The sequence below is a fragment of the Aphidius gifuensis genome, linkage group LG3 (genome assembly GCF_014905175.1).
Source record: "Aphidius gifuensis isolate YNYX2018 linkage group LG3, ASM1490517v1, whole genome shotgun sequence".
Taxonomy (NCBI): Eukaryota; Metazoa; Arthropoda; class Insecta; order Hymenoptera; family Braconidae; genus Aphidius; species Aphidius gifuensis.
The window spans coordinates 18330927-18344207 of record NC_057790.1 but is presented as its reverse complement, the minus strand read 5'-3'; the positions used below and the strand labels follow the sequence as shown (position 1 = coordinate 18344207).

Below are 13281 nucleotides of genomic sequence, written 5' to 3'. Positions count from 1 at the left end.
ATATATATAAAATGATTTATAATTACTTTTCTCAAGTTTTTATTATTTTTACGTGCTTAATTCTGTCTATATGATATTAAAATGCCAGAACCACACGGCAATTAAGCTGACAGTTCCATAAATTTTCAGGACAAGATTCAAAACGAGTCTTGTAACTCTATCGAGGCAATTGCGACGACACGCCTTACCGACGCCGTATACCATCAAAATGATTGAAGTCACAGGTTTTTACATAATTTTAATGTATATTATACTCAAGCAACAAGTATAAAATTTAAAGATTTACAGCCATATTTGCATACTTTATTCATACAAATATGTAAAAATATACAATAATAAAATTAACAATTAACAGTTGAGTGTTAAAGTTACCTGTCTATTCAATGCAAAATATATATATGCCATATGAACTCAGTCACACATCATATAAGCGTCGAAAGATTAGTATAGTATTTAAAATTTTTTCATGTATTTTATTTTTTATCTGTCTTTCTGTTGTTATAAACAAGAAATGACTATATTGTATTTATTTACTGTCTTTGTAAAATGCAGTTTATTTTTATATTTATTAACATGAGTAGGATCAACGTGGGTAGAAAAACAGAGAGAGATTATGTTACGTCCACGCTTTGATATTTATAATGTCTTTTATTGTAGAGACACAATGATAAATGAATTGCCCATTTATTCAAAGTTACGTGTCTATTGTCTCATAAAAATATCCTGATATATTCATTGAGATATATCAATCAAAATTATTTCTCATCTAGACGATAAATTATCAATAATATTACATTTATTTTTCTAATATTTCATATTTTTATATGACTGTTAAAATTAAATATCTTTTCAATATAATACAAGGGATTTTAGCCGGCATGACAGTTGCAATCACGATCATGCTGTTTCGTATGTATAAAATATAAAATATAAATAGTCATATTTCTTAGGTGTATGTTAGTGAGGGCACACGCGGAGCAACCGGTTTGTTTTTTTTTTTTTCAAATCAAAATGGCCGCCAGGAACAAGCGCGCGTTCAAGAAAGTTGAAGGATAAAAGAGTATATTTAAAGGCAGTCAAGTTAGTCCAAGCAAGATGAATACAAGCAAGTCAGGGTGGGCACAAAACTATCATAACTCAGGTGGACGCAGACAAGCAACGCTTGTTTCATGTATTCAAAACACAGAACACACACGTTCACCGACATTGCTGCACCGCACACGACAAACCATCTAACCAATACCTTGAATATATATAAAACATCAAGGCTGTATTCAAGTCTTGAGATCAAATGATCTTTTTTTTTTATTTTCTTTTATTTTTATTATAATATATGTATACATTTTGATTTCATCAAGCTTTTACTTTTCACTTAGATTATTTTTGTATATATACAAGGTATCGTATCAAATGACATGACAACGTGTCGTGAGATGATGATCCACACGACTTGCATGAACAGTGGCATGTAAAACATCAGACAAGAATAATTTGACATTACAGTATCATGTTTGCAGAATTTATCTTTCATACTTTATTATCTTCATATACATTAAATATTTTTTTTAAAAATAAAATTATAAAAAAAAAAATATTATTTATATGAAGATTATAAATGGCAATAAAATAAATCAACTTTAATCAATAATATTATACTGTTTGAAAAAGAACACGCGTTTTTTTATTTTTAAATTATGCGGTTATAAATTATGAGACAATAAATATTTCACGATGTGACACACCAATGTGGATTCTTGGTGTCTGATACAGATAAATTTTTGACATTAAATACTTGTGATGTAATAAAATAAAATGAGAAAAAGAATAATGGATACTTAAATAATAATGATATATAAAAAATAATATAGAGAAGAAAAAAAAAAAACAAAAGAATTAAAATTTATTATTCTCTTTGCGGTCAATGGTTTTGCACTTGCCAATGGATCACAAACTTCATGCTGATTGTGGCCAACGACATTGGATGGTTTTATGATTTATTGGTTACGAGCCATTAATAGATTGTTGTAATGGCCTTAAGATAAAGCGACGAATGTATTATTGGTATGGTTAGGGGTTGGTACTAGGGGTTTCGCAAGAGCTATATGTATACGACAATGAATGACAATATTTTATCTCACAGTATATAACTTTATGGCCATGGGTTATACGAGCCAGGAAGAACCGACGACTCGTATCTATAATAGCGCATTGCGTTTCATACTTTTCTGAATTGTTGGTACTTTACCTCAGTTTCATGGTCGCCATAACGTTCGTTTTTTTTATTTTTTTATTTCTATTACAATCTGACTCGAGTGTGTTGGCAACGTATACTGCAAAATACTTTGAATGAATTTCTAGCTATACATCGTTGTAAATAAAAGCTTAAAGTAAAAGGATGCCAATTCGTACATAGTAAATTGGTCTGTGGAATTTAAAAAACTTGATTAATGTTGACATCTAATGGGCTTTCAGCCCGTTATACTATTTTATATATTAAAAATCGTATAGTATTTGTTCTTTAGAATTTTTTGAGAAACAGCTTAATGCTATACTGCAAACTCAATGCTTTGCTAAATCTTTAGTTGGTTAAATGGCTTGTGTATATATCTGTTATACACAAGCCAAAGTGCAGTTTAAATGCATCATCAATAAAGCTTACAAAATTTATATATGAATTCTAACTAAACGATTTTACAGATTTATTATTTTGTCAAAGAATTCGGTATCTCTTTATGTATTTAAACACTTCTTTCATTTTAAATGTGACAATGCGATTATTTTTAATTCCATTGAGAATTTGGGATATCTTCTTTATCTTTTTCTCTAGTAAATTTTTTTCGTGATCAAAAGAAATAATCAACAAAAAACCGACAGTGAATTTAAATTATTCCAGCCAAAATAAATATATCAAATTATATTCAATTAAAAATATTAAATATTTATTTTTTATCTCAGCAATTTTTAAATAGATAAAAGCCATTGATGTAGAATGAATAATGATGCATTACAATTTTTTAACGACGTTGCAAAAATTCACTACTCTATATTATCAACTAAACAGTATAACCTACACTTTCTATTGTGTATGATAGTATGTACTATATACATAAACACAAAAAGAATGGGTATATCTTTGCTATATATGCCACGTTTCACATTCCATTGGACCATAGCACGCCCATAGACTCAAATGTTCTCATAAATTAGGTTTTATGATAGAGATAAAATGCGCGTTATTATCTAAACGGCAAACGACGTCGCGAAGATCGTTGTTCCCCGCGACTATACTTTGATCATGTTATCCAACTATATATACTGTACAAAATTCACCCTCTTATATATCCAAGACCACTTTTATATATATTGGTTCAATGATCTTTTTTTCAAGTACCTCGATCTTTTCTTATGGCTATCCAATATTATACACACACACATAGAAGTTTATTGAAAAATACTATATAACAAAAAGAAAAGAAAAGGAAAAAAACAAATGTATTTTAAAGAAGAAAGAGTCTTATTCAATGCAATGCAAATAGAAACGTGAAACGACACTTGAGTAAAGTACACATTAGCTTTTGATGTATAAAAAGGTGAAAGCCGAATGTATATATATATTTTAAACCACCAATAACATATACTGAGATGCAGTTCGTTAGGGTTTTGCTACTGGGTAATAAACATCAAGAAACTGGTAGTATCGGTTTGGTTCTCATATAACCCAAGTAGAACATACTGCAGATTCGATTAAAGAACAAAGAAGCAATGGCACAATAGCATAAAAGCGTCGTGACTGAATTTAATATACGACTATAGATTGAAGGGTATAAATGTTTATATTGCTTCCAATTTTTATATAGAATATATAGTAGATATATCAGAATATTATTATAAATACATTTGTATGCAATTTTATTATATACATACATAAGTTTATACGTATGTATTGAATTAAATTACTTGAAGTATAATGTCTCTCACTTTAAAATGTAAAGTAAAATAAAAAAATAAATTTAGGTAATCATCAGTCATTTAGTTTACGACTTGCATATACATGATGTTTAGCATTTTTGATATACATATACGATGTATGCAAGTTTTACAAAAGTTGGCGTAAAACTTAGTTTATAACTTATTCTGTACAGCCCTCATAAAAAAAAACTATATTATAAATTCCGAGTAAGAAATATTAAGTCTATCTACTTCTATGTAATTATGGAAATTTACAGTTGCAGAAAATACATGCGTATATATAAAGATAAACATTCATCTATCGCACAAAATATATATACTCATTTTTCGATAGAAGGTGTCTACGAATATTTATACATAAGTATATACATGACTGTTCATTTTAAGTGCCTACACGTCGATTGAACATCTTAAATAAAACCCACACGGCAATATGTTAACTGTCGAAGCTTAATAGTTGTGTTTTAGTATTATATATATTCACGTCACGCATAACAACTATGCTGTATAGTTAACAGCAATAATTTTCCATCTACACTACATGCCATTCCACGTTATAAATTGCAAACTCTATATTTATACTTTGTATATTAATATTTATGAAAGAAAATTATTCAACATTTTAGATTATATTGAAAATTGACATTGACAATTGATGTGTGCTTTTACGTCATTTATAAATATCAATGTATATATTGTTGACATGCATGACATGTATTCAAAGTGTATACATATTTTTATATTTAATATTTTCTGTTATTATTATTTCACAGTTTATCATTTAGAGTAGTAAAAAAAATGAAAAGATTTATTTATACTTTATAATGTTAACTGCAAAATAAAAATTATACATATGAGACTCATGTACCGTGTCATTGCGAATCATTTGAACTTTATAAAATAAATTATTTGATTGTGCCCAGTTGCGCATATAACTGGACAAGCATAAATAAAGAGTTCGATAGCTGTAACAAGACCTGGTTTAGGTATTGCCGTTGGCCTGGAGTACAACAACAACAACTTCTGCGGGGTCCCAGTAACTCAATCGATATCTACTCGACACGTCGACGATAACTGTAAACAGGATCATTACTTTTGCCAAAGCGATACCGAAGCTTGTGTTATCTGTGAGTCGCGACCGCGAGATCGTATATATACATACAAGCTATAAATTTTGCCCAGCCCAAGCCCAGTCAAGCACCTATATATATACATAATCTAGTCATCTTGCTCTCTCTATTTCTGTTGCTCTCTTACTCTCTATTATATATCCCCTCAATGATACTTCATACTCCCTTGCCATGTTGCAAAACGATTTTATGTCACACAGTTACAATGTAGAACATAACATTGTTTTTCGATGGCCACCCGTTGACACACGAAATTTATCTAGGCAGGCAGCTGGTGCGAGTACATATATAGAAAAAAATTATTGGTTTAGTCGAAGGGGATGCTCTGAAGTGAAATCAGATTTTATATAGATTATAATAATGTCAATGTCAAATTTCATGAACAGAATTGTAGCTGACAAAACAAAATGATTTATTGATATAGGGCTTTAATATAATTTTTAATTTAAAATATAATTTTTTTTTTTTTTTGAAAATATTCTTGTCATATTGATTGACAAAGTTTTTATATGACGAACGTATATATATGAAAAAAAAAATAATAAAAAAACGACAACATGATGTCTGTCAGCATAAAGGTTTGTTACATTACCTATCAGATTCAACATAAATTGATGTTGCCCGATGTAAAGCCTGTTTTACCTGTCGAGATCTCTTAGTGTATATAACTAGAGAGAAAGAGAAGAGTTTGTCAACAGAGTGGATCAGATTACTCACAGCCGTATTTTCAGTATGGTAGACTAATGAGATTACCTAAAACGCAAGACGTATTTCTGATGAAACTGTGTTAACGGTTATTTCAAATGCCCAAAAAAGAATTTTTGTAAAAGAAAAAAAAATAGTTTTATCATTCAGAAAGCTGTGTATACCAGCTTACTTGTTCTTTCATATATGTGACAGTAAAACTACTTAATTTTTCACTGCATCAAAAAAACATAGGATTTATTATCCATGAAAAATTTTTGTATACCTGCGTCAATGAAAATAATTCGTTCATCTTTTTTTTTTTCACCTCATCAAATTTTATACGAAGCAACTATGGAAATCTGATACTCAATAATCCATGGGGTTTTTTTTTTATTTTCAATAGAAAAGCAAAATAAAACAGTATAACAAATGATAACTGTCACAAATTGAAACATGAGTAACATAAAAAAAAAAAAATAAAATAAGAAAGAAAAGATACAGAGCATTAAGGCGATAAAAGCATCCCAATGTTACGTTTGTATAAACACCCACATTAAGAGCAGCTGTTACAGATTCATGAATAGTATTAATACCATAACGCAACCGGAAAATAAGTCCGTCTTATTAACTGACCGCACACACGGTAGTGTCTTCTTCTCTCAAATTTACCTGAATGTCTTTTTGTCACATTTTTATTCTTCAAACCATAAAGAAATAAACGACAAATATATTCATTCATTTCCGGTGGTCACTTCTACGTAATGTCATCCAGGTGTTTTTGGTCTGCACCAAAAAATAAAATAAAAAAAAAAAACGTAACATAGCATGCATCACTTTATGTCACAGTCCGCCTACATACACGCCTACCATTCACCCCAAATTCTCTATTATAATACAAAATTGATGTGATGACTAATGGCTGATGTGAACGTACAAAGAGACTTCACCTTTGGGGCGTAAAATGACAAAAATATGGCGCATTTAACTGCTTGTATATGTACATTATTATCACCGATAATTATGATGATTATGAAGATAACGATAATTATTATATGTGCGGTCTTATTGTGGGCGTCAACAAATTTGACACTATGTATAAATTTCCTTATATTTTTTTTATTTCGTGGGATCTTTCAAAATGCCTACATCGTTAACTCGTACATCATTACTATAACTTTCTAAACAATCTGCCATTATAACTATAATGCTTCTTTTTTTTTTTTCAAAGTCATAATAATAGACAATCAATAATGTGGTACGAATTTCACAACTTGGAATAAATTTTTGAGTATTATAAGTTTGAAAAAAAATTTGTTCTTCAGCCATTGCTAAGATTATTTGCTATCAAGATTTTTGATATCGCTGACTAATACAGTCTTGTCGACAATTTCCGACTCTTTCAACATGGAGATTAGAGATTACATAAAATGATAAAAAATAAAAGTAAAAAAAATTACAATAGAAAGCTATATAAAGGATTGGTTAGAAAAAAAAAAAAAAGATAATCTACAGCTCATTCACGATATTGAAAGAATCTATCCAGGGTTCAGTATTTTTACTCTTTCAAGTCAAGAATGCAGCAGCTATCGATAAGCGATACTATTTCCAGTAATAAGAGACAAGTTATGTCTATGCCAAACTTTTCTCTGCTTATCGTTGAAAAAAAAAGAAAAAAGTCTTCCACTCGATTTCTCATACTCGCCCTCTTGTCATAAGTTAGGGCAATAGTTGCTGTTATCTTCATGACATAAGAAACCCTTAAACTTCCTGTCTCTCAACACCCCCTCAGAGACCAATGCAGATTACATCTCATAGATGATACTGAAAGCTCATGAATGATTTGTAAATCAACCCCAAAAATCGAGCTGACTATGTTATTATTTATTGGGCATTACACCAAAGAATATTTATTTTCCATCATACTTATTTATAATAAAATTTCAAGCTTTTTTTTAATGATAAAATGCATAAACTACTAGACTATCTAGCTTGGCTAAATGCCTAATTATATTTATGCAATATAAAAAAATAAAAGCATTATCCTATCTGGGTATACTTTGAATGCACTAAGTCTCTTTACTCTGTTGATTTTAATAAGGATACATGAAATGTGACATAGATCGAGGAGTGTCACTCTAGATGACACACAGAACACATCATGGACACCCCATGGTGGTTACAGGGAGTGCCAAATGCGAGCAAAGACTTGGAAAAGATCGTTATTTATATATCCCCCATGTGTCTCTTCTATTCATGTTTGCCCTTTGTCAAAGTGTATTTTATACATAATATATATAAATGCGTGATGCGACTGCATGTTATGTATATGTGTGTGATCAAATAGATTATATATATAAAGTGTTCAATTTTCGCATTTTGGATCTGGGATCATGCCGAGCCTTTTACGTATATACAAACTGGAATATTAATGATCTGGATATACTATTCAACATGTGTGGATATGCGCGTTTACCAGACGTATCGAGAATACATGACACAACATGTTCGTATTTGAGACTGGTAATAATATATATGTACTAAATAACGGGTCAGACTGATACGTGACTCAAGTCAACCACCCAAGCTGGTTATATATTGTTATTCAATTTTCATTTCAAATGACCAATATACATATAGACAATCATATTTGTCGAGAGATTTTATGTACGCTAAAATATGATCAAAGTAATTTTTACCCATATATATATAAGTATTGTAAACATGAATGTATATGTAAAAATAGAAAGAAAAAGAAATCTCAGAGTAGACATTAATCCTTAACATCAAATAAGAGAATTCATGTACCAGAGTAATTGAATTTTGCGAATCCAATCTCTAGTGGATGAGTGTGCGCTACGAACGAATGAATAGGGAAAGGGCACGTCGGTTGGAATTAGCCCCGCGGTCAGACAGCTCAGGGAGCTAAACAAAAATACATGTTCACCTATATACATATATGTATTAACATTTACATATATAGGATCCGGGATCAGCAAACCAAGCAATGGCAGCAGTCACTGTTGAAAGTATACTCAGTACGGTTATTGTACTCCGCGGCTGTTTTTCGGATCTATAATCTCGTTGGTTGATCTAGAATTGGCAGGGACATTGTCACGACACATAGTACATTATAATACCTGCAACCGAATAGAGAAACAGGCTGTTTTCTCTTCTTATATATACCAATGATTCCATTGTACTGGTTTAAAATCCCCGGGAGCTACTACCACATCACCATGAAATATCTACACATCTTTTGTTGGGAATTGAGTCGATAAACCAAATTTTATTCGTATATAGATTTCTTTCCAGTTCGCTTGATATCCAAACTTTTTATACTGTATGTACATAGATTTATCCAGCATATAAACGTTGACTGCAAGAAATTTTTATCTTCATCTTTTTTTCATTATTCTTTTTTACCTAAACATATCTATCTTTTGATATTATTTTTTTTTCTTCGTACCTTTATGTACAAACAAATCGTCATATACGAAAACTCGGTCAACATAAATATGGTCTCACAAAAAGAATTATTATCCGGCCACTCGACAGTGCTACCTAGCGTGTTTCTTGATTACTATCAGTACAGCTGCACCCACAATTTGTGTTTCACGTCGTCCGTGCGTAAAAGAGTCGTCCGTCAACGTCGTAGCCATAACGATGCGGTGAGAATAAGCACTTGCGAACAGCACTGTGTGTATATAAGCAACGTGAGGCAATATATGTTCATTTTATAAAGTACCATTTATCCTTTATGCTGATGTTGTTGCCCAAATAACACGTACACAATTCTTAAAACTTATCTTTGCTTGTTTTTCATTTTTCATTTCTGTTTTACATACTTATAATGATAAACACTCGACACGGTATGTTTAAATATCCGACGAAATTCAATTTATTTATAGTTTTAAATTTGAAATAGATTAAAAAAATTGCACAACTCACCCAATTGATGATCGAAGCATGTGATCGATGTGTGCTGCAGCTTGTTTCATTGAAATTCATATTATCTGCAACAATAATTTGAAAAACATCATTGTATTATTGCAAAATTAACAGAAAAAAATTAATTAATACGCATGAATCTGTTGAGCATTAATTTATTTGACCCATTAGTTTGTCAAATTGACGTTGAGACTTGAGTTTTCACCTGGGTCACAGCAAAATAAATAAAAGAAAAAAAAAAATACATTGAAAATTGTATAAAAATATTAATGTATATATGTATTCTTTTTTATAAAAGCCGCATGTTCATGCTGGGCTCCTTTATTAGAATGTTAACGTATGCTTGTGACAGCTTGTCAAAAAGTAGAAGCCCCTTATCCCACCGCGAATGATTCTGTACATATTTTTATTATATTTATCTACATATATATACATATATATAGTGAGTCGCTTCGTGAGACATATTCTTGTTCCCGGCATCGTTGCCGAGTGAGGTGGATATAAATATGCAATAGTGCTTGTCACGCGCAGCGCTAAATAATTGAATGTATAATAAAGAGGGCGTCACACGATGTCATGCTGCTAGACAGGCAAAGCCCAGACATGCCAGAGCACAAACCATCAATGTAAAATTGAATAAGAAAGAAAATATAAGTAGACTTATATTATACATATATTAAGTGTAATAATATTCTTGACTATATGATGACTTTACAGACAGATAAACTGTCAATTTTGCTTGTCCCTGTCGACCCATTTTGTCTGTATTAATATTTATCATTATTTTATTTTATTTTTTTTTATAAAACATATTAAATTTTTTTGTGTCAGACATATAATTTATATAATAAAATGTTTTTATTTTTAATCTATTTTTTATTTCTTTTTTAAATAAAAAATTTTTCATATATTAAAGATAACTTATTTGTCTTTCTTTATGAAAACATATATTTGTCAGATGAAAGACGTGTCATAATTTCTTTAAAATATAGAAGCAATTTTAAATATTTCTAAATGATATCAAAAAAGTCAGTAAATATAAAAAAAAAATAAATAAATAAATGAAAAAAAAAAGAAAAAACAAAATTAAAGAGCTCGCGCACGCCCCTGACAGCTAGGCAAACATTGCTCTGACATTTCAAATAGCTTTTATTTATTTAATATTGTTTATTTAGGCTGCCACAGGATCGGGTTACCTGAGTAAAGCGCTGCACAAAGAAATAATATATGTTTTGGCGTAAAAGAGACGAAAGAAATAAAGAAAGAGAAAAAAAAAAAAAAAGTAAAAATGACTCAAGTGTCAGCAAAGAGGGTATATGAAAGCTACCGGTGTCGAACTGAGCACTGGACCCTATTGTCATACACCTAACATATTCAAGCATCACAATCACTAAGTGTATATATAAGGGCATCATCCATATCCATTGTGTACTCATCTTTTTCATCCTTCATGTCTCTATACATATAGACACTAAAATCTCCCTTTTTACTCTACCTCTTGTCCAATTAAATTACCGTTATATACTCTATGAAAAATTTCAATTCACACCTGTTTTTTTTTTTTCTATCAATCCCCTCATGCATCATCATCATCACGACTATTATTTTATTTTTTTTTTCATGCTCCAACTAGCATGAACTATATGTATGATGATATTACACATTTATCATTTTAAAAACACTTGGAATATAAAAAGAGAATATTTATTCCATACACCATCCATCAGAAAAGATTGAGGGGAATAAAATAAGGTAATGTCGAATTGGCATTCAACCATCTAAATCAACTTTGTTATACTTTGACTATCCGTCGGATGAATCTATCCTCGTCAAACAAGTATCATAAGAATATAAATTACGTTGTATACATCTGCTTAAATATATTAAATTGCGAAAAAAAAATTGTCTATTTATAACAAGTATGATCAAGCATTGAATTGTCCAAAAATTAATATAAATTATAAAAATTTAAACTGGTTTTTTTTTTTTTTGTTTGAGAATCGAAAAATAAATGGGGTGGTATGTCAATTGTTACATTGTGGACATTTGAATTGACAAGTAAATCAATTTTTCTAAAGCACTGATTAAACATTTTATATTTATTTTATTGATTTTATAAAAAAATTTAAATTTTATTTTTATATGAAAAATATTATGGAGCACCCATAAAAACAGAACGTCCAAAGCTGTATAGTCAAAATATATTATTACATGAAACGAGCAATGTGCAGCTATATTATGGAGGTTGAATGATGTTATGTGTGTGCAGTGGTATAGTGGGCTCATGATTGATGACAAGTCGTTGGATGTTATGAATATAATATCGATCAATCACGCTATTTACTGAATGAACGCATTGGCTACTCTATCATCCCTACCCTCTTATAATATTTTTCATGTCTACCCACACTTTTTATCCATTCAGGCAACGTCTCGACAACGAGGCGTCTCTTATGAAAACTTAGTATCCATTTTTCATTTTTTTTATTTTTTGACTTTAGCACTTGAAGAAAATAAAAAAAAATGACGAATGAGAGTACCCGCATATTGTCGACTTTTTGATTGTTTTGTTATTACAAAAAATATGTTTAAACGATAAAATTTATAAATGTTAATTTGTTTGATTAACTAATGAAATATATAAAAATAATATTTTAATTTTTTTCTTCTGTTAATTAGGTATAACTTTTAAATGTAATCAATTAGTTTGTTCGATCAGATTATCACTGATTAAGTCAAGCTTCTGGGTGGCTGAATAAGAGAAAGGATGTGATCTTGTTTTTCTAAGAACACAACTCGTAACTGATGAATCTTTTTAGGTCGCACCTTTTGAATCATTAATTAAGACCCCCATTGAGTATTAAGACGAATAGAAGAAAAAGTTGTCGCCGTTAAATCAATTGATTTAAAATATTTTTTTTCAAGCTCGCAATCTATTATTTTATCAAATTAAAATTTATTCACCACTTGTTCAAATTTAAAAAAACATATTTTTTTTTTTTTATTCTTTCCTCAATACGTATTCAAGATTTGAAAAAAAATAAATAAATCATACATAGTCTTGTTAAAACGATAACAAGGTGATTATTTATAATTTTTTTTTGTTAAAATGCCTCGAGTACTTTTTGGCTTCCAATCTTCACCTCTCTTTATATATTTTCAAGCAAGGTATACTTAATATTATTATTATTATTATTTGTTTTATCATATATAAAAAATAGAAAAGAATAAAGGCGGAGCACATTATGCCAACTTGTGTTAACGAGTTTTTGAGACGGAACTCAACTGTTTTACCATCAATGTGAATTACTCAATTTTTCAACATCAAACAACACCCTTCAATTATACATGAATATAATAATAAAGCTATTTTTTTTTGTATACATATTTTTAAATAAAACAATCTGATAAAGAAAAATAATTATAATTTTAAATTAAATGTTAATATATACCTTTCAAAAAAAAAAAAAGAATTTAATAAAATAAACATTCAATTTATTTTATTTTTTGATGAAAATAAGCTTAGAAATTGGGCTATGTTTAATTT

At 29.7% G+C, this 13281-nt stretch overlaps 1 protein-coding gene across 2 annotated transcripts in view; it reads right to left on the bottom strand.

Annotated features, from left to right (window-relative positions):
* Positions 1-13281, bottom strand: part of LOC122852397 (sister chromatid cohesion protein DCC1) — a 61626-nt gene that overhangs the window by 12977 nt on the left and 35368 nt on the right. For both annotated transcript variants that reach the window (XM_044152173.1, XM_044152170.1), the window contains exon 11: positions 9735-9799. The gene's annotated coding sequence lies outside the window, so the exon portion shown is untranslated. The remainder of the gene's footprint in view (positions 1-9734; positions 9800-13281) is intronic.